General features: G+C 38.1%; 1 protein-coding gene across 3 annotated transcripts in view; it reads right to left on the bottom strand.

Annotated features, from left to right (window-relative positions):
- The window catches only part of PIK3C3 (phosphatidylinositol 3-kinase catalytic subunit type 3), a 156,701-nt gene that overhangs the window by 117,769 nt on the left and 14,821 nt on the right, over positions 1–24,111 (bottom strand). The gene's annotated exons all lie outside the window — the stretch shown is intronic.

Below are 24,111 nucleotides of genomic sequence, written 5' to 3'. Positions count from 1 at the left end.
GGGCTGGGAAGGGGAAGCATAGGAAGCCTGCGCATGGATTTCTCCAGACCCCACCTATATCTTTTTCTTTTACTGAACCATCTAGTTGTATATTCTTACTGTGTTGCTTATAATCAATCTTAGCTGTACAACTGCCTCTAAGTCCTGTGCTTTCATCATCTTATCTTGGGGGACCCCTGCAACACTCAATACTGTGATAATAATGTACACTAATAGATATTCTGTATTAAACTGTTCTTACATTCTTGGAATACATCTTGTTTGGGCATGATATATTTTTTAACCACTTGATTCAGTTTGCTAATTTTATGCTGAAATTTTGCATCTGTATTTATAACTGAGAACTGTCTATAATTTTCCTTTCTTTCACTTTTCTTCTCTAGCTTTGGTATCATGGTCATATTGATCTCAGCAGGCTTTGTAGGTCCAGCTTATAAAACCACTTGAGTTTGAAGAAAGGAGAATAAAGGGGGAAGAATTACTCTAACCAATATTAAGTTTCACTATATAGTTATAGTAGTAAATAATATCTTGTTCCTTTTTGTTCTGATTCTTTATGTTTTATATTACTGTTTTATTTTTAAATAGTTTTTTTTTAATTTTCAGTATTCCATTATCTGAATTTCTGGTGCATATATTCCAGTTGTTTGTTATGATTACTGATTTTGGCTTCCATTGGTTTAAAATTTTAGATTGCAAACTCATCTTTTGTAGGGCTTACCTTCCTAAGTGGTTATACCTATTTTACTGCTACTTCATATTATTAGCTGTTTGTTGGGGGAGGAATTTCAGTTTATCTTAGTCTTCCACATTACTGAAACCAGAAACCAAACCAAACATTATTTGCTTATCTGCTATTGATGTTAGAGGAACCTAGAGAAAGAAAGAGATGTAAGGTTGGCAAATGTTTTGAGTTTATAAATGTGATTTATAAGCTAGATATCATTTTTGTTTATAAATCCAAGAATAGATTATCAAAGTGATGACTTACGTGGACTTTTAAAACAGTACCCACATGATATTTGTAGTTAGATTTTAGAGAAATGAGGAACATGGAATTTTCAGGGAGGTGTTTTGGTAATTAAAAGCATAACCTTTTAATTTATGCTTTTAAAATTAATGGAACAAAATTATGGAAGATTTAAATAGTAATGAGGTACATTATAACTGGGTAGAAAGACTGGCAGTCAAAAACCCTGATTTATAGCTCTCACAGTGGCTCATTGAATAACCAGCTATTTCTGTATTTGTGGACATTTTTCATTGATAGAATGTGGTCAGCTGGACTCTACTCTCTCTGTTAATTACAGGAATCATAACAGTGTCATCATCATCATGATTTTTTTTCAGCTATTCTGAAAAGGAAACAACCTCAGAGACCATTTTCTTTATAGTATAGCAAGTTGATTAAGTATACTTTTCTTGGTTTCTGAATACATTTCTACCCTGACGTAGCTTTGTGAAATAATTTTCATGAATAAACTGACATTCTGGGTAAAATCAGTTTAAGAAAATAAATTATTATTAGGACCTATTAATGATCTGTCTCCCTTATTATAATTATGTAATTTACTATTTTCAGAATATAACATGAAGTTCCTAGAGATACCTTCAATTAATTTTATGTTAGGGCTTTCCGGGGAAAGTTGGTATTCTCTGTAATGTCTCTTTACATTAAAAAAAAGGGTCCTTTCAGCCACATGTAAATCAATGAAGTTAGTATACTCCTTCACACCAAACACAAAAATAAACTCGAAATGGCTTAAAGACTTAAATATAAGACATGACACTATAAAATTCCTAGAAGAGAACATAGGCAAAACATTCTCTGACATTAAGTCGTAGCAATACTTTCTTAGATCAGTCTCCCAAAGCAAAAGAAATAAAAGCAAAAGTAAACAAATGGGACCTAATCAAACTTGTAAGCTTTTGCACAGCAAATAAAACTATACACAAAATGAAAAGACAACCTACGGAGTGGGAGAAAATATCTGCAAGCAATGTGACTAACAAGGGCTTAATTTACAAAATATACAAACAGTTCATATAGCTCAATATCAAAAACAAAACAAAACAAAACAAAACCCACACCCAATCAAAAAGTGGGCAGAAGACCTAAACATACATTTCTCTAAAGAAGACATACAGATGGCCAACAGGCACATGAAAAGATGCTCACCACTGATAATTATTAGAGAAATGCAAATCAAAACTACAATGATACCTCACCTCACACCAGTCAGAATGGCCATCATCAAAATGTCTGCTAATAATAGATGCTGGAGAGGGTGTGGAGAAAAGGGAATCCTCCCACACTGTCGGTGAACATGTAAATTGGTGTGGCCACTATGGAGAACAGTACATCGGTTTCTTAAAACACTAAAAACAGAGTTACCACGTAATCCAGAAATCCCACTCCTGGGCATATATATGGAAAAGATAAAAACTAGTTCAAAAAGATACATGCGCCCCAAGATTCACAGCAGCACTACTTACAACAGCCAATATATGGAAGCAACCTAAGTGTCTATAGACAGATGAACTGATAAAGAAGATGTGGCATGCATATATATTTTCTATTATATATATTATATCATATATGTTATATTCCACTACTCAGCCATAAAAAAGAATACAATTTTGCCATTTGCAGCAACATTGAATAGACCTAGAGATTAGCCATACTAGGGAAGTAAGTCAGACAGAGAAAGAAAAGAAAAAGACAAATATCATGATATCACTTACATATGGACCCAAAAAATGGATATAAATGAACATATTTACAAAACAGAGACAGACTCACAGACATAGAAAACAAACTTACGGTTACCAAAGGAGAAATTAGGGAGGGAATAAATTAGGAGTTTCGGATTAACAGATACACACAACTATATATAAAATAGATAAACAACAAGGACCTACCATATAGCACAGGGAACTCTATAATATCTTGTAATAACCTATAATGGAAAAGAATCTGAAAAGTTTATGTGTCTGTATATGTATATGTACACACATATATCACTGAATCACTTTGCTGTATACCTGAAACTAATACAACACTGCAAATGAACGATTCTTCAATTAAAAAAAAAAAGTTTGTAACAACCAGACACACCCTTTTAGTATAAAAGAAGCCTAAATTCTACCTCGGGCAAAATGGTTCTTTGGGACACTAGTCCACCATCTTCTCAGTCTGTTGGCTTTCAAAGTAAAATCACTTTTCCTTGCCCCAACACCTAGTCTCTCCATTAATTGGCCTGTTATGTGGCAAGCACTAGGTGTTTGCACTAGGTAACAGTAACAACAACTGAAGCCTAAGTACTATTTGTAACACGAGTTCATTTATAGCACAAATATTTAATGGGTGCTCATTCACCACAGGCAAGTCACTGTAGAGTCACTAGGCACCATCTTTTATGCTATACCTAAGGACCTGCAGGAATATATATTGTTTCATTTCATACTCCCTCTGCCTTTTCTCCTATTTTTCCACTTTAATCTTCTTGATAAGAACGACACATTCTCTATGCAAACTAATTCTTCACAATCCTTAAACCTAAAACACTTCACTGATACTTTTCTTTGGAAAGATGTTTACATAAAGGATTTAAAGACCTGATTTTAGATCCTGGTTCTATAACTTACTGTTTATTTGAAAAGTTAACATAAATCACTTAACTTCTCTAAGCTTCCATCTTTTCAGGAGTTTAAAAACAATGTATATTTCATGAGTTACAAAATACTGTATAGAGGAGCTTCAAGATGGCAGAAGAGTAAGAAGTGGAGATCACCTTCCTCCCCACAGATACACCAGAAATACATCTACACGTGGAACAACTCCTACAGAACACCTACTGAACACTGGCAGAACAACTCAGACCTCCCAAAAGGCAAGAAACTCCCCACGTACCTGGGTAGGGTAAAAGAAAAAAGAAAAAACAGGGACAAAAGAACAGGGATGGGACCTGCACCAGTGGGAGGGAGCTGTGAAGGAGGAAAGGTTTCCACACACTAGGAAGCTCCTTCGTGGGCAGAGACTGCGGGTGGCGGAAGAAGGGAAGCTTCGGAGCCATGGAGGAGAGAGCAGCAACAGGGGTGCAGAGGGCAAAGCAGAAAGATTCCCGCACAGACGATCGATGCTGACCAGCACTCACCAGATCGAGAGGCTTGTCTACTCACCCTGGGACGAGTGGGGACTGGGAGACGAGGCTCCAGCTTCGGGGAGCAGATCTCTGGGAGAGGACTGGGGTTGGCTGCGTGAACATAGCCTGAAGGGGGCAAGTGCGCCACAGCTAGCTGGCAGGGAATCCGGGAAAAGGTCTGGAACTGTCTAAGAGGCAAGAGGTTTTTTCTTGCCTCTTTGTTTCGCGGTGCACGAGGAGCAGTGATTAAGAGCGCCACCTAAACGAGCTCCAGAGACAGATGCAAGCTGCAGCTATCAGCACAGACCCCAGAGACCGGCATGAGATGCTAAGGCTGTTGCTGCAGCCACCAAGAAGTCTGTGTGCAAGCACAGGTCACTATCCACACCTCCCCTCCTGGGAGCCTGTGCAGCCCGCCACTGCCAGGGTCCCGTGATCCAGGGACAACTTCCCTGGGAGAACACACGGTGCGCTTCAGGCTGCTGTCATGCCGGCCTCTGCCGCCACAGGCTCGCCCCAAATTCCGTGCCCCTCCCTCCCCCTGGCTTCAATGAGCCAGAGGCCCCTAATCAGCTGCTACTTTAACCACATCCTGTCTGAGCTGGAACAGAGGCCCTCAGGACACTACATGCAGAGGCGGATCCAAATCCAAAGCTGAACCCCAGGACCTGTGTGAACAAAGAAAGGGAAACCTCTCCCAGCAGCCTCAGGAGCAGCAGATTAAATCTCCACAATCAGCTTGATGTACCCTGCATCTCTGGAATACCTGAATAGACAACGAATCATCCCAAAATTGAAATGGTGGACTTTGAGAGCAACAAGGTATATATATATTTTTTCCTTTTTCTCTTTTTGTGAGTGTGTATGTATATGCTTCTGGGTGTGATGTTGCCTGTATACCTTTGCTTTTACCATCTGTCCTAGGGTTCTGTCTTTCCGTTTTTTCTTTTAGTATAGTTTTTAGCGCTTGTTATCATTGGTGGATTTGTCTTCTGGTTTGGTTGCTCTCTTCGTTCTTTCATTCTTTTTTTAATTAATTTATAAATTTTTTTAATAATTATTTTTTATTTTAATAATTTATTTTCTTCCTTCCTTCCTTCCTCCCTCCCTCCCTCCCTCCCTCCCTTTCTTTCTTCCTTTCTTTCTTTCTTTCTTTCTTTCTCCCTTTTATTCTGAGCTGTGAGGATGACAGCGTCTTGGTGCTCCGGCCAGGCACCAGGCCTGTGCCTCTGAGGTGGGAGAGGCAAGTTCAGGACGCTGGTCACCAGAGACCTCCCAGCTCCACGTAACATCAAACAGCGAAAATCTCGCAGAGATCTCCATCTCAATGCCAAGACCCAGCTCCACTCGACCAGCAAGCTCCAGTGCTGGAAACCCTATGCCAAACAACTAGCAAGACAGGAACACAACCCCACCCATTAGCAGAGAGGCTGCCTAAAATCATAATAAGTTCACAGGTACCCCGAAAAACACCACCAGACACGGACCTGCCCACCAGAAAGACAAGATCCAGCCTCATTCACCAGAACACAGGCACTAGTCCCCTCCACCAGGAAGCCTACACAACCCACTGAAACAGCCTTAGCAACTGGGGGCAGACACCAAAAACAAAGGGAACTAACAACCTGCAGCCTGAAAAAAGGAGACCCCAAACACAGTAAGTTAAGCAATATGAGAAGACACAGAAACACACAGCAGATAAAGGAGCAAGGTAAAAACCCACCAGACCAAACAAATGAGGAGGAAATAGCCAGTCTACTTGAAAAAGAATTCAGAATAATGATAGTAACGATGATCCAAAATCTTGAAAATAGAATGGAGAAAATACAAGAAACGTTTAACAAGGACCTAGAAAAACTAAAGAGGAAACAAACAATGATGAACCACATAATAAATGAAATTTAAAATTCTCTAGAAGGAGTCGATAGCAGAATAACTGAGGCAAAAGAACAGATAAGTGACCTGGAAGATAGAATAGTGGAAATAACCACTGCAGAGCAGAATAAAGAAAAAAGAATGAAAAGAATTGAGGACAGTCTCAGAGACCTCTGGGACAACATTAAAAGCACCAACATTAGAATTATAGGGTGCCAAGAAGAAGAAGAGACAAAGAAAGGGACTGAGAAATTATTTGAAGAGATTATAGTGGAAAACTTCCCTAATATGGGAAAGGAAATAGTTAATCAAGTCCAGGAAGCGCACAGAGTCCCACACAGGATAAATCCAAGGAGAAACATGGCAAGATATATATTAATCAAACAATCAAAAATTAAAAACAAAGAAAAAATATTAAAAGCAGCAAGGGAAAAACAACAAATAACATACAAGGGATTCCCCATAAGGTTAACAGCGATCTTTCAGCAGAAACTCTGCAAGACAGAAGGCGGTGGCAGGACATAGTTAAGATGATGAAAGGGAAAAGCCTACAACCAAGATTACTCTACCCAGCAAGGATCTCATTCAGATTTGATGGAGAAATTAAAAACTTTACAGACAAGCAAAAGTTGAGAGAGTTCAGCACCACCAAACCAGCTTTACAACAAATGCTAAAGGAACTTCTCTAGGCAGGAAACACAAGAGAAGGAAAAGACCTACAACAACAAACCCAAAACAATTGAGAAAATGATAATAGGAACATACATATCGATAATTAGCTAAATGTAAACAAATTAAATGCTCCAACCAAAAGATATAGACTGGCTGAATGGATACAAAAACGAGTGCTGTATATATGCTGTCTACAAGAGACGCACTTCAGACCTAGGGACACATACAGACTGAAAGTGAGGGGATGGAAAAGATGTTCCATGCAAATGGAAATCAAAAGAAAGCTGGAGTAGCAATTCTCATATCAGACAAAATAGACTTTAAAACAAAGACTATTAAAAGAGACAAAGAAGGACACTACATAATGATCAGGGATACATCCAAGAAGAAGATATAACAATGATAAATATCTGCGCACCCAACATAGGAGCACCTCAATACATAAGACAAATGCTAACAGCCATAAAAGGGGAAATTGAGAGTAACACAATCACAGTAGGGGATGTTAACACCCCACTTTCACCAATGGACAGATCATCCAAAATGAATATAAATAAGGAAATACAAGCTTTAAATGATACATTAAACAAGATGGTCTTCACTGACATTTATAGGACAGTCTATCCAAAAACAACAGAATACACTCTCTTCTCAAGTGCTCATGGAACATTCTTCAGGATAGATCATATTTTGGTCACAAATCAAGCCTTGGTAAATTTAAGAAAATTGAAATCATATCAAGTGTCTTTTCCAAACACAACACTATGAGACTAGATATCAACTACAGGGAAAAATCTGTAAAAAATACAAGCACATGGACGTTAAACAATACACTACGTAATAACCAAAAGAACACTGAAGAAATCAAAGAGGAAATCAAAAAATACCTAGAAACAAATGACAATGAAAACACGACAACCCAAAACCTATGGAATGCAGCAAAAGCAGTTCTAAGAGGGAATTTTATAGCAATACAATCCTACCTTAAGAAACAAGAAACATCTCAAATAAACAACCTAATCTTACACATAAAGCAATTAGAGAAAGAAGAACAAAAAAACACCAAAGTTAGCAGAAGGAAAGAAATCATAAAAATCAGATCAGAAATAAGTGAAAAAGAAACAATAGCAAAGATCAATAAAACTAAAAGCTGGTTCTTTGAGAAGATAAACAAAATTGATAAACCAAGAGCCAGACACATCAAGAAAAAAAGGGAGATGACCACAACAAAGAATTAGAAATGAAAAAGGAAAAGTAACAACTGACACTGCAGAAATACAAAGGATCATGACAGATTTCTACAAGGAACTATATGCCAATAAAATGGACAACCTGGAAGAAATGGACAAATTCTTAGAAAAGCACAACCTTCCGAGACTGAACCAGGAAGAAAGAGAAAATATAAACAGACCAATAACAGGCACTGAAATTGAAACTGTGATTAAAAATCTTCCAACAAAAAAAGGCCCAGGACCAGATGGCTTCACAGGCAAATTCTATTAAACATTTAGAGAAGAGCTAACACTTATCCTTCTCAAACCCTTCCAAAATATAGCAGAGGGAGGAAAACTCCCAAACTCATTCTATGAGGTGACCATCATCCTGATACCAAAACCAGACAAAGATGTCACAAAGAAAGAAAACTACAGGCCATGATCACTGATAAACACAGATGCAAAAATCCTCAACAAAACAGTAGCAAACAGAATCCAATAGCATGTTAAAAGGATCATACACCATGATCAAGTAGGGTTTATCCCAGGAACGCAAGCATTCATCAATATACACAAATCAATCAATGTGATACACCATATTAACAAATTGAATAATAAAAACCATATGATCATCTTAATAGATGAAGAAAAAGGTTTTGACAAAATTCAACACTCACTTATGATAAAAACTCTCCAAAAAGTAGACATAGAGAGAACTTACCTCAACATAATAAAGGCCATATATGACAAACCCATAGCCAACACTGTCCTCAATGGTGAAAAACTGAAACCATCTGCACCAAGATCACAAAGAAGACACGGTAGCCCACTCTCACCACTATTATTCAACATAGTTTTGGAAGTCCTAGCCATGGCAATCAGAGAAGAAAAAGAAATGAAAGGAATCCAAATCGGAAAAGAAGAAGTAAAGCTGTCACTGTTTGCAGATGACATGATACTAAACACAGAGAATCCTAAAGAGGGTACAAGAAAACTACTAGAGCTAATCAAAGAATTTGGTAAAGTAGTAGAATACAAAATTAATGCAAAGAATTCTCTTGCTTCCCTATACACTAATGATGAAAAATCTGCAAGTGAAATTAAGGAAACACTCTCATTTACAACTGCAACAAAAAGAATAAAATACCTAGGAATAAACCTACCTAAGGAGACAAAAGATCTGTATGCAGAAAACTATAAGACACTGATGCAAGAAATTAAAGATGATACAAACAGATGGAGAGATATACCATGTTCTCGGATTGGAAGAATCAACAGTGTGAAAATTACTATACTACCCAAAGCAATCTACAGATTCGATGCAATCCCTATCAAACTACCATCGGCTTTTTTCACAGAACTAGAACAAAAAATTTCCCAATTTGTATGGAAACACAAAAGACCCCGAATAATCAAAGCAATCTTGAGAAAGAAAAACGGAGCTGGAGGAATCAGGCTCCCTGACTTCAGACTACACTACAAAGCTAGAGTAATCAAGACAGTATGGTACTGGCACAAACAGACATATAGATAAATAGAACAGGATAGAAAGCCCAGAGATAAACCCACACACATATGGTCATCTTATTTTCGATAAAGGAGGCAAAAATATACAATGGAGAAAACACAGCCTCTTCAGTAAGTGGTGCTGGGAAAACTGGACAGGTACATGTAAAAGAATGAAATTAGAACACTCCCTAACACCATACACAAAAATAGACTCAAAATGGATTAAAGACCTAAATGTAAGGCCAGACACTTTAAAACTCTTAGAGGAAAACATAGGCAGAACACTCTATGACATAAATCAAAACAAAATCCTTTTTGACCCACCTCCTAAAGAAATGGAAATAAAAACAAAAATAAACAAATGGAACCTAATGAAACTTCAAAGCTTTTGCACACCAAAAGAAACCATAAACAAGCCAAAAAGACAACCCTCTGAATGGGAGAAAATATATGCGAATGAAGCAACTGACAAAGGATTAATCTTCAAAATTTACAAGTGGGTCATGCAGCTCAATATCAAAAAAACAAACAACCCAATCCAAAAATGGGCAGAAGACCTAAATAGATATTTCTCCAAAGAAGATATACAGATTGCCAACAAACACATGAAAGAATGCTCAACACCATTAATCATCAGAGAAATGCAAATCAAAACTACAATGAGATATCACCTCACACAGGTCAGAATGGCCATCATCAAAAAATCTACAAACTGTAAATGCTGGAGAGGGTGTGGAGAAAAGGGAACCCTCTTGCACTGTTGGTGGGAGTGTAGATTGATACAGCCACTAGGGAGAACAGTATGAGGTTCCTTAAAAATCTAAAAATATGGGCTTCCCTAGTGACGCAGTGGTTGAGAATCTGCCTGCCAATGCAGGGGACGTGGGTTAGAGCCCTCGTCTGGGAAGATGCCACATGCTGCGGAGCAACTAGGCCCGTGAGCCACAACTACTGAGCCTGCGTGTCTGGAGCCTGTGCTCCGCAACAAGAGAGGCTGTGAGTGAGAGGCCCACACACCACAATGAAGAGTGGCCCCCACTTGCCGCAACTAGAGAAAGCCCTCACACAGAAACGAAGACCCAACACAGCCAAAAATAAATAAATAAATTAATTAATTAAAAAGCAAGTTTAAAAAAAACTAAAAATAGAGCTGCCATTTGACCCAGCAATCCCACTACTGGGCATATACCCTGAGAAAACCATAATTCAAAAAGAGTCATGCACCACAGTGTTCACTGCAGCTCTTTTTACAATAGCCAGGACATGGAAGCAACCTAAGTGTCCATCGATAGATGAATGGATAAAGAAGATGTGGCACATATATACAATGGAATATTACTCAGCCATAAAATGAAACGAAGTTTGAGTTATTTGTAGTGAGGTGGATGGACCTAGAGTCTGTCATACAGAGTGAAGTAATTCAGAAAGAGAAAAACAAATACCATATGCTAACACATATATATGGAATCTAAAAGAAGAAAAAATCGTCATGAAGAACCTAGGGGCAGGACAGGAATAAAGACACAGACCTACTAGAGAATGTACTTGAGGACACGGGGAGGCAGAAGGGTAAGCTGGGACAAAGTGAGAGAGTGGCACGCACGCACGTACGTATATACACTACCAAATGTAAAACAGATAGCTAGTGGGAAGCAGCCACATAGCACAGGGAGATCAGCTCGGTGTTTTGTGACCACCTAGAGGGGTGGGATAGGGAGGGAGGAAGGGAGGGAGACGCAAGAGAGAAGAGTTATAGGGATATATGTATATGTATATATATAGCTGATTCACTTTGTTATACAGCAGAAACTAACACACCACTGTAAAGCAATTATACTCCAATAAAGATGTTAAATAAATAAATACATAAATAAAAGGGAGACAAAAAACATACTGTATTACAAGTCTAATCATTAAACTTGTTAGAATTAAATGAAAACAAATAAGATCAAGTAACAACAGCTAACATTTATTAGTGCTCAGTACTGTCCCACAGTATGTTAAAAACTAAATATTTAATCTCATTTATATTTGTTCTTCACAGTAACTCAGAAAAGTAGATATAACCCTTATTCCTCTTTAAAGATGAGGAATTCACGGCTTAGTAAATGTTAAGTAGCTAATCTGAGATCACATGTAAACAAGAGAACACAACTGGAATCTGAATGAAAAATGGTCTCCAAAGCCATGATTTTAATCACAGCTCCATTTTTAGTTCTTGATCCATGTAAAGGGTTTTAGAGCTATTAAAGCACTTTATGCAAGTAAGGAGATTATTATAGTTATTATTATTATTCCTCATAATGGCACTAGTAATAATGACAGCTTCAACCTAGTAACATAATTCTTAAATCTCCAGCATTTAGAAGTGTGTCTTCAACATAGCAAGTGATGATGGTGGATATAGAGGACTTTTCCACATACTTAAAATAAAAATCTCAGTGAGCTCCTCTAAATTAATACCTCAAAACAAGTACCCATTCAATGCAGTGCATTCAATGTAAAATATTGTCTTTCAAGGGCAAATATTTTGGCAGGTCAAACAGTACAATAAAATAATTTAAAATAAATAGCCTCAATCCCATTTCACAGAAGTATGTAACCAGAAAACTTCTTGTTATATTAATCTCAATTGTAAAGGATTATTTTGTGATCATGATTATTTGTCAATGTTTATTCAAAACATACAGTGTAGCCAGCATATTCACGTAATCCTGCAACTAGAAAGACAATGTCATGAGAGAAAGAGGAAGAGTCCTTTTAAGATTTCCCCATACTGAGAGAAATATCTCACAAAACTTTGTAGCTCCTTCAGGCTCCTTCATGGCTCACTAAGAAATTAATAACTCCTGAAGACTAATTTAATTTCCAAACTGCCTTAAAAAATGGTGTCCTGGATAGCAGACACAAGTATTATGGCTACCAGAAAGGTGATATGGTTACTCACCCAATACAAATTAGTAAATTGGTACTCTAGACCAGGGCTGCTCAATAGAACAGCAATAATGGGAATACTCCACACCTGCACTGTCTACTAGGTAGCTGCTAGCCACATGTGGCTATTCAGCACTTGAAATGTGATTATGGTAACACAGCAAGTGAATTTTAAATTAAATTTAATTTTGATTAACTTAAATTGCCACATGTGAATTGTGGCTATTATCTTAGACAGTACAGCTCTAGATTAAAAATAACCCCTTGAATTGATTGGCATGAACCTATTCTCAAGATACTAATTTTTCCTGGATGAACTAAAAAAAATCCAGTTCCTATTGTTATAAACCTGAGTCTGGACCCTGGACCCAGAATGACCCCATGTAGGCACTCTGAGGGTCAGCCTGAAACATCACCACCTCTTACCACAACTTCCCTGTAGCAATGCTCACCTATATACTCTACCTAACATTCTCCACCCCATCTGCGTCACACAGACCACAACGCATTTTTCAAATAGTCATTGCTTTCTCTTTGCCTCCTCTTAATCAAACTGACAGAAACTAAAGCACATTCCAAAGACATCAAGCAGAGCTGCTAAAATGAAGAGAAGAGAGTGGAGAAGCATGCTTTTGCACTAACCTTTCATGTCTAAAGACATGGATTCAAATATAAATCAAACACTAAAGCTTGGTAGTCACATCCAAAACCCCAGGTGGATATGTATCCTAGTCATAAAACTCTTACAATACGACAAGCTGAAAAATGGAGCAGATGGGAACAATGGGCAAATTTGCTCAATTAAGGCCCACAATCATTAAAAGGCCAGTCATGGACAATCAAAGAGTAATAAATGCCCAAGAGGTATGGGCTTTGATTATTTTCACAAATCAATTCAAACAGAAAGTTACTATGTTAGTAAAAAATTAATTAGGGAAATTTAGAGATGGGAAAGAGAAGATAATGAGGAAGATGGGGGAAAGAGTATATTTCAATATATTAATTTTCTTCCTGTTCTCTACTAAGTCTAAGAAATGCAAGTCATAAAAAATAAGAACTAAACGAAAGACTATTCAGTTTTTTAAAAATTTATTTACTTATTTTATTTTATTTTTGGCTGTGTTGGGTCTTCATTGCTTCCGCGGGCTTTCTCTAGTTGTGGCGAGCGAGGGCTACTCTTCGTTGCAGTGAGCGGGCTTCTCATTGCGGTGCCTTCTCTTGCTGCGGAGCACAGGCTCTAGACACGCAGGCTTCAGTAGTTGTGGTTTGTGGACTCCAGAGCACAGGCTCGGTAGTTGTGGCGCATGGGCTTAGTTGCTCCGCATCATGTAGGATCTTCCAGGACCAGGGCTTGAACCCATGTTCCCTGCATTAGCAGGTGGATTCTTAACCACTGCACCACCAGGGAAGTCCCAAGACTATTCAGTTTTGTTTCCTTTTCTCACACTCAATTTTTCCTCAAAGGAAAACTAGGCATGTCCACAAAATAAAATCATTAGAGGTTAATTCCACTAAAACTATTCTGAAAGGATTTGACTTTTTAAAAAATGTTAAACCTAGAAATCAGTCTTTTAAAATTCCATTATTCATACTGCACTTATAATTTAACTTTCAGTTCTATCAATAAGTCAGAGTAAGAATATTCAGTACAGCTTGAGTTTGAGGTTCTTTGCTTAATAATTATCTAACATTGTCTCTTTATAGGCCATTTAAATAGCTCATCTTCATTTCACAGCCCTCTTGTCCTATTATCCCCAGGCAGCCAGGACTAAAGCAGTTCTTTAACTGAATAAACTCCCTTAAATTGCAGTTTGAAAATCATCACTATGCTATTTATTTTGGCTCATGGGTACAATGCATGGTAACTATGCTCTGCTATTATTAAGATTAATATACACGTTTTTACTCTTAAGCCACCTTTCTCAACAATTAGAAACAGAGTAAATTCACTGGAAAAATCAAAGTACAACAAGAAAGAAACCATTCAGTTCTAACCACTTAAACCTCATCTATTTGAATACTCATTTCTTTTCTTAAAATGACAGTGTGAGAAAATGAAATATCTGTTCCTTTTATATGAAAATGGAAACAATAGCATAGACATTTTTTTCCAGGTTTTTAAAGAACCAAAAACAATTTCAAAATATTGTAATACGGTACCAAAGACAATTTCGAAATGTTTTGAGGAAGAGAATGACAATCTAACTCAACAAACTTTTTAATGTGGAACCAGAAAAATGAGAGGAGGAGAAAAGGAGGGAGAGAGCTACTGTGGCATAATTTTAAGGAACAAACAAATACCAAAGTATCATTTTAAATTCAGAGTATACCAAGTATCAAAGTATACTCTCTCTGGTAAGTTTATAAGTTAAGACCACAACAAATATCAAAGTATACTTTTTCTGGTATAAGGCAAGGGAAATACTAAGGAAGCCAGTCTGAAAAATTTAAGAAGCAGTCACTAACCAAAAAAGAAAAACAACAAAAACAAAATCTAAGCGCACAGCCAGATCATTCACATTAGGCAGGTCCTGAACGATGCTTTACTCTAGGCTTATGTATTACAGATGAAAAGGAACATCATGAACAACGATTCCATAATTGCCAACTGATGACTGCATGTTGTTTCTCTATTAAGGTGGTAACTATAAAATCCAGGTAAATAAAAAATCCCAATTATTTACTATTGCAGTACTTTTAGAATCATAGAATGTGAATAGCTACATGGGACCTCAAATATCATCCATTCTAAACTTCTGATTTTACAGGCTTAGAAATTATTTTCCCAGAGCTGGTAGGATGGCCAAATCTCTGCCTCATACTACAGTGCTCTTCCCACTGAAAAGTGCTTCCAAATGCCCAAGCTTCCAATTTCATCAAACCAAAGCATCATTTATAAAACACATTCAACTTCAACAGCAGCAGGGATATAACAGTTCTGAAACTTCAAACAGCATGACCAACTGCTGTACAGAAAAGAATAAAACATATTAGCCCAAGTGCCAAAAAATTAAAAAACGCTTCCTTCAAAGGGAGAGCAGTTCCTTCAAAAATGCTACAAACATGATGCCTTTTTCCCCTTAAGAAGAGTAATTATTGGTTTTAATGGTTTCCATTTAGTCTCTGGGGAACATGAGTTAAACACTAATGCAAGCTGTCACAGCACAGCAACCTCCAAAGGCTCCACTCCACTCAGAAGTAAGAAATAGAATTCTATTAGGGAAAAAGAACTTTGAAAGGAGCTCATCTCCAATTTGCATAAGAAAGACTTATTCTCATTAATTTTTATCCCCATTTTAAAGATTGAGAAACAAATGCATAAATACTCACTTAAAAACTATTAGCCACCCTCGGTAATAGTCAGTGTATAAATTTTAATACATACCTCTTGAAAAAGTAGGACCTTACTTCCCATCCTCTCCAATATAAAGAATTTAGACTGTTGATGATTGCTACCCATTAACAAAACTGTTAAGAAGGCTTCTTTCCAATACCTCATTTAGCGCTGCATATGCTTACTCATCATTTTGAGAGCTGCAAATGTACAATGATAATCAAAAGAATAAATATGAACCCAAACAACTCTTTAAGGAGTTATAGTTGCAACGATAAAAAAAGCTGATCATTATCAAGTCACACCTTTTTCTCCTACTATAAAATTCAAAAGATAAATGTATACTATAACATTGTGCTACATTAAAAAGTCCATTTCAAATTCCAATGCTGCATTTACTGCTGTTTGAAAAATGTCAATCAGTTGTTACAAAAATTATTTCTGAAATCTGCATCAAAACTAAATGAGAGGGCTTCCCTGGTGGCGCAGTGGTTGGGAGTCTGCCTGCCGATGCAGAAGACGCGGGTTCATGCCCCGGTCTGGGAGGATCCCGCATGCCGCGGGGCGGCTGGGCCTGTGGGCCATGGCCGCTGGGCCTGCGTGTCCGGAGCCTGTGCTCCACGATGGTAGAGGCCGTGATGGTGAGAGGCCCATGTGCCACAAAAAAAAAATTTTTAATAAATAAATGGGAAAAAATTAGGAACATGTGAATAGAAGCCTATATAATTTGTTTAATATAAGAGAACCTAGGTGGATGAATTGCACAACTATATAGCTTTATATTTCTTGACTCTGACCATTCCCCCTCAAATTCAGAATTTCATTATTATATGAATTATAACGTTCATTCTTGGAGATCTTCAAGATGGCAGAGGAGTAAGATGTAGACATCATCTTCCTCCCCACAAATACATCAGAAATACATCTACATGTGGAACATCTCCTACAGAACACCTACTGAATGCTGGAAAAAGACCTCAGACTTCCCAAAAGGCAAGAAATTCCCCACATACTTGGGTAGGGCAAAAGAAAAAACAGAGAGAAAAGAATAGGGACAGGACCTGCACCTCTGGGAGGGAGCTGTGAAGGAGGAAAAGTTTCCACATACTAGGAAGCCCCTTCACTGGTGGAGATGGGGGTGGCGGGGGGGGGGAAGCTTCGGAGCCACAGGGGAGAGTGCAGCAACAGGGATGCAGAGGGCAAAGCAGAGAGATTCCCGCACAGAGGATCAGTGCCGACCAGCACTCACCAGCCTGAGAGGCTCGTCTGCTCACCTGCCTGGACGGTTGGGGGCTGGGACCTGAGGCCCCAGCTTCCGAGGTCAGATTCCAGGGAGAGGGCTGGGGTTGGCTGCGTGAACACAGCCTGAAGGGGGCTAGTGTGCTACAGTTAGATGGGAGGGAGTCCGGGAAAAAGTCTGGAACTGCCAAAGAGGCAAGAGACCACTGTTTCGGGGTGCACGAGGATAGGGGATTCAGAGCACTGACTAAACGAGCTCCAGAGATGGGCGCCAGCTGCAGCTATCAGCGTAGACAACAGAGACGGGAATGAGACGCTAAGGCTGCTGCTGCAGCCACCAACAATACTGTGTGCAAGCACAGGTCACTATCCACACCTGCACTCCCAGGAGCCTGTGCAGGGCGCCACTGCCAGGGTCCTGTGATCCAGGGACAACTTCCATGGAAGAATACATGGCACATCTCAGGCTGTTGCAAAGTCACGCCTCCCTCTGCCACTGCAGGCTAGCCCCGCATTCCGTACTCCTCCCTCCCCCTAGGCCTGAGTGAGACAGAGCCCCCTAATCAGCTGCTCCTTTAACTCCGTCCTGAGTGAAGAACAGATGTCCTCAGGTGACCTACACGCAGAGGCAGGGCCAAATCCAAAGCTGAACCCCAGGAGCTGTGCGAACAAAGAAAAGAAAGGGAAATTTCTCCCAGCAGCCTCAGGAGCAGTGGATTAAATCTACACAATCACCTTGATGTATCCTGCATCTCTGGAATACCTAAAGAGACTGAATCATCCCAAAATTGAGGCGGCAGACTTTGGGAGCAACTGTAGACTTGGGGTTTGCTTTCTGCATCTAATTTGTTTCTGGTTTTAGTATTTAGAGTTTATTATCATTGGTAGATTTGTTTATTGATTTGGTTGCTCACTTCCTGTTTCTATTTCAATATATAGATATTTTTTTTTCCCTTTTCTCCTTTTGTGAGTGTGAATGTGTATGCTTCTTTGTGTGATTTTTGTCTGTATAACTTTGCTTTTACCATTTGTCCTAAGGTTATTTCTGACTGTTTTTTTAATTACTTTTTTTTATTTTTAATAATTATTTTTATTTTAATAACTTTATTTTATTTTTTTCTTTCTTTCTTTTTTTTCTCCCTTTTCTTCTAAACCATGTGGCTGACAGGGTCTTGGTGCTCCGGCCGGGTGTTAGACCTGTGCCTCTGAGGCGGGAGAGCCGAGTTCAGGACACTGGTCCACCAGAGACTTCCCGGCTCCACGTAATGTCAAACAGCGAAAGCTCTCCCGGAGATCTCCATCTCAATGATAACACCCAGCTCCACTCAATGACCAGAAAGCTACAGTGCTGGACACCCTACGCCAAACAACTAGCAAGACAGGAACACAACCCCACCCATCAGGAGAGTGGCTGCCTAAAAATACAGTAAGGTCACAGGCACCACAAAACACACCACCGGACACGGTCCTGCCAGCCAGAAAGACAAGATCCAGCCTCATCCACCAGAAGACAGGTACCAGTCCCCTCCATCAGAAAGCATACACAATCCACTGATCCAACCAGAGCCACTGGGGGCAGACACTAAAAACGATGGGAACTAAGAACGTGCAGCCTGCGAAAGAAGATCCCAAACACAGTAAGTTAAACAAACTGAGAAGACAGAGAAACACACAGCAGATGAAGGAGTAAGGTAAAAATCCATCAGACCAAATAAATGAAGAGGAAAGAGGCAGTCTACCTGAAAAAGAATTCAGAGTAATGATAGTAAAGATGATCCAAAATCTTGGAAATACAATGCAGAACAAACAAGAAAGTTTTAACAAGGAACTAAAAGAACTAAAGAGCAAACAAACAATAATGAACAACACAATAAATGAAATTTAAAATTCTCTAGAAGGAATCAACAGCAGAGTAACTGAGGCAGAAGAACAGATAAGTGACCTGGAAGGTAAAATAGTAGAAATAACTATTGCAGAGCAGAATAAAGAAGAAAGATTGAAAAGAATTGAGGACAGTCTCAGAGACCTCTGGGAAACATTAAATGCAACAATATTCGAAATATAGGGGTCCCAGAAGAAAAAGAGGAAAAAAAAGAGACCGAGAAAATATTTGAAGAGATTATAGTGGAAAACTTCCCTAATATGGGAAAGGAAATAGTCAATCAAGTCTAGGAAGCACAGAGAGTTCCATAAAGGATAAATCCAAGGAGAAACATGCCAAGACACATATTAATCAAACTATCAAAAATTAAATACAAAGAAAAAACTAAAGGCAGCAAGGAAAAAACAACAGAAACATACAAGGGAATCCCCATAAAGTTAAGAGCTGATCTTTCAGCAGAAACTCAGCAAGCCAGAAGGAGTGGCAGGACATATTTAAAGTGATGAAATTAAAAAACCTACAACCAAGCAAGGATCTCATTCAGATTCGATGGAGACATTAAAACATTCACAGACAAACAAAAGCTAAGTGAATTCAGCATCACCAAACCAGCTTTACAACAAATGCTACAGGAACTTCTCTAGGCAGGAAACACAACAGAAGGAAAAGACCTACAATAACAAACCCAAAACAATTAAGAAAATGGTAATAGGAACATACATATTGACAATTACCTTAAATGTAAATGGATTAAATGCTCCAACCAAAAGACACAGACTGGCTGAATAGATACAAAAACAAGACCCATACATATGCTGTCTACAAGATACCCACTTCAGACCAAGGGACACATACAGACTGAAAGTGAGGGGATGGAAAAATACTCCATGCAAATGGAAATCAAAAGAAAGCTGGAGTAACAATTCTCGTATCAGACAAAATAGACTTTAAAGACTACCACAAGAGACAAAGAAGGACACTACATAATGATCAAGGGATCCAGCCAAGACAAAGATGTAACAATTGTAAATATTTATGCACCCAACATAGGAGCACCTCAATACATAAGGCAAATGCTAACAGCCATAAAAGGGGAAATTGACAGTAACACAATCATAGTAGGGGAATTTAACACCCAACTTTCACGAATGGACAGATCATCCAAAATGAAAATAAATAAGGAAACACAAGCTTTAAATTATACATTAAACAAGATGGACTTAATTGACATTTATAGGACATTCCATTCAAAAACAACAGAATACTCTTTCTTCTCAGTGCTCATGGAACATTCTCCAGGATAGATCATATCTTCGGTCACAAATCAAGCCTTGGTAAATTTAAGAAAATTGAAATTGTATCAAGTATCTTTTCCAAACACAATGCTATGAGACTAGATATCAATTACAGGAAAAAAACTGTAAAAATACAAACACATGGAGGCTAAACAATATGCTACTAAATAATCAAGAGATAACTGAGGAAATCAAAAAATACCTAGAAACAAATGACTGAAAACATGATGGCCCAAAACCTACGGGATGCAGCAAAAGCAGTTTTAAGAGGGAAGTTTATAGCATTACAATCCTACCTCAAGAAGCAAGAAAAACCTCAAACAACCTAATCTTACAACTAAAGCAATTAGACAAAGAAGAACAAAAAACCCCCAAGTTAGCAGAAGGAAAGAAATCATAAAGATCAGATCAGAAATAAATGAAAAAGAAATGAAGAAAACTATAAAAAATATGAATAAAACTAAAAGCTGGTTTTTGGAGAAGATAAACAAGATTGATTAACCATTAGACAGACTCATCAAGAATAAAAGGAGAAGACTCAGATCAACAGAATTAGAAATGAAAAAGAGAAGTAACAACTGACACTGCAGAAACACAAAGGATCAAGGGAGATTACTACAAGTAACTATATGCCAATAAAATGGACAACCTGGAAGCAATGGATAAATTCTTAGAAACGCACAAACTTCTGAGACTGAACCAGGAAGAAAGAGAAAATATAAACAGACTATACACAAGCACTGAAATTGAAACTGTGATTAAAAATCTTCCAACAAAGGCCAAGGACCAGATGGCTTCACAGGCGAATTCTATCAAACATTTAGAGAAGAACCAACACCTATCCTTCTCAAACTCTTCCAAAATATAGCAGAGGGAGGAACACTCTCAAACTCATTCTAGGTAGCCACCATCACCCTGATACCAACACCAGACAAAGATATTACAAAAAAAGAAAAGTACAGACCAATATCACTGATGACCATCAATGCAAAAATCTTCAATAAAATACGAGCAAACAGAATCCAAAGGCACATTAAAGGGATTATACACCATGATCAAGTGGGGTTTATCCCAGAAATGCAAGGATTCTTCAATACATGCAAATCAATGTGATACACCACATTAACAACCTGAAGGATAAAAACCATATGATAATCTCAATAGATGCAGAAAAAGCTTTCAACTAAATTCAACACCCATTTTTGATAAAAACTCTCCAGAAAGCAGGCACAGAGGGAACTTACCTCAACATAATAAAGGCCATATATGACAAACCCACAGCCAACATCCTTCTCAATGGTGAAAAACTGAAACCATTTCCACTAAAATCCTGAACAAGACAAGGCTGCCCACTCTCACCACTCTTATTCAACATAGTTTTAGAAGTTTTAGCCACAGCAATCAGATTAGAAAAAGAAATAAAAGGAATGCAAATTGGAAAAGAAGAAATAAAGCTGCCACTGTTTGCAGATGACATGATACTATACATAGAGAATCCTAAAGATGCTACCAGAAAACTACTAGAGCTAATCACTGAATTTGGTAAAGTAGCAGGATACAAAATTAATGCACAGAAATCTCTTGTATTCCTACACACTAATGATGAAAACTCTGAAAGCGAAATTAAGGAAACAGTCCCATTTACTATTTCAACAAAAAGAATAAAATACCTAGGAATAAACTTACCTAAGGAGACAAAAGATTTGTATGCAGAAAACTATAAGACACTGATGAAAGAAATTAAAGATGATACAAACAGATGGAGAGGTATACCATGTTCTTGGATTGGAAGAATCAACATTGTGAAAATGACTATATTACCCAAAGCAATCTACAGATTCAATGCAATACCTATCAAACTGCCAATGGCATTTTTCATAGAACTAGAACAAAAAATTTCACAATTTGTGTTGAAAAACAAAAGACCCTGAACAGCCCAAACAATCTTGAGAAAGAAAAACGCAGCTGGGGGAATCAGGCTCCGTGACTTCAGACTATATACTATGAAGCTACAGTAATCAAGACAGTATTGTAGTGGCAGAAAAACAGAAATACAGATCAATAGAACAGGATAGAAAGTCCAGAGATAAACCCACACACATATGGTCACCTTATTTTTGATAAAGGAGGCAAAAAAAATACAATGGAGAAAAGACAGCCTCTTCAATAAGTGGTGCCAGGAAAATGACAGCTACATCTAAAAGAATGAAATTAGAACACTCCTTAACACCATACACAAAAATAAACTCAAAATGGATTAAAGACCTAAATGTAAGGCCAGAAACTATCAAAGTCTTAGAGGAAAACACAGGCAGAACACTCCATGACATAAATCAAAGCAAAATCCTTTTTGACCCACCTCCTAAAGAAATGGAAATAAAAATAAACAAATGGGACCTAATGAAACTTCAAAGCTTTTGCACACCAAAAGAAACCATAAACAAGACAAAAAGACAACACTATGAATGGGAGAAAATATTTGCAAATGCAGCAAGTGACAAAGGATTAATCTCCAAACCTTACAAGCAGCTCATGCAGCTCAATATCCAAAAAACAAACAACCCAATCCAAAAATGGTCAGAAGACCTAAATAGACATTTCTCCAAAGAAGATATACAGACTGCCAACAAACACATGAAAGGATGCTCATCATCACTAACCATCAGAGAAATGCAATCAAAACTATAATGAGGTATCACCTCACACCAGTCAGAATGGCCATCATCAAAAAATCTAGAAACAGGGGCTTCCCTGGTGGCACAGTGGTTGAGAGTCTGCCTGCCGATGCAGGGGACACAGGTTCATGCCCCAGTACGGGAAGATCCCACATGCCGTGGAGCAGCTGGGCCCATGAGCCATGGCCACTGAGCCTGTGCATCCGGAGCCTGTGCCCCGCAACGGGAGAGGCCACAACAGTGAGAGGCCTGCGCACCGCAAAAAAAAAAAAAAAAAAAAAAATCTATGAACGATAAATGCCGAAGAGAGTGTGGAGAAAAGGGAACCCTCTTGCACTGTTGGTGGGAATGTAAACTGATACAGCCACTATGGAGAACAGTATGGAGGTTCCTTAGAAAACTAAAAACAGAACTACCATATGACCCAGCAATCCCACTACTGGGCATATACCCTGAGAAAACCATAATTCAATAAGAGTCATGTTCCACAACGGTCATTAAAACACTATTTACAATAGCCAGGACATGGGAGCACCCTAAGTGTCCACTGACAGATGAATGGATAAAGAAGACGTGACACATATATACAATGGAATATTACTCAGCCATAAAAGGAAACAAAATTGAGTTATTTGTAGTGAAGTGGATGGACCTAGAGTCTGTCATACAGAGTGAAGTAAGTCAGAAAGAGAAAAACAAATACTGTATGCTAACACATATATATATGGAATCTAAAACAAAAAAGTTGTAAAGTGCTTGGCATTAAAACTTTCTCCAGACGTAATAGAGTCATCCGTAACTAATAAGATCACAAAGGAAAATTACATGTAAAAATTAAAAGAAAGTCTCTTAATAAAAGTATTGTAAAAGCATCTTTAAACAGTATCTAACATATCTAACATATTCACAACATAAGTTACACTACTGTGATTTGAGAATAGAATTGAACTTAGAAATACAAACATTAAATGAAAACACTTCATTAACACAATTTTGAAAAAAAGAGGTAATAACTCAGTCAATTTACAAAAAGAGAGGTGGGGTGGAGTGAGGGTAATTTAGACAGGCTAATATAAGAAATTTTCACTTTCAAACAATATAAGAATCTCTAGCACTTGCATCTTTAAGACAATGTTACCAAAAAAGTAGGTGGTCATCTTGAAGGTATCACCAAAAGCTCTACATTTTCAAATCTGTTGGAATTACAGACACAAAAGGCCATGTATTATGATTCTCTTTACGTGAAATGTCCAGAATTGGAATATCTACAGAGATAAAAAGTGGATGAGTGGTTGACAGGGGCTGGAGGAAGGAGGGAATGGGGAATGACTGCTAAT

Source organism: Delphinus delphis, chromosome 13 (genome assembly GCF_949987515.2).
Source record: "Delphinus delphis chromosome 13, mDelDel1.2, whole genome shotgun sequence".
NCBI lineage: Eukaryota > Metazoa > Chordata > Mammalia > Artiodactyla > Delphinidae > Delphinus > Delphinus delphis.
The sequence above is the reverse complement of the archived record's forward strand: the minus strand, read 5'-3'. Positions and strand labels throughout refer to the sequence as shown.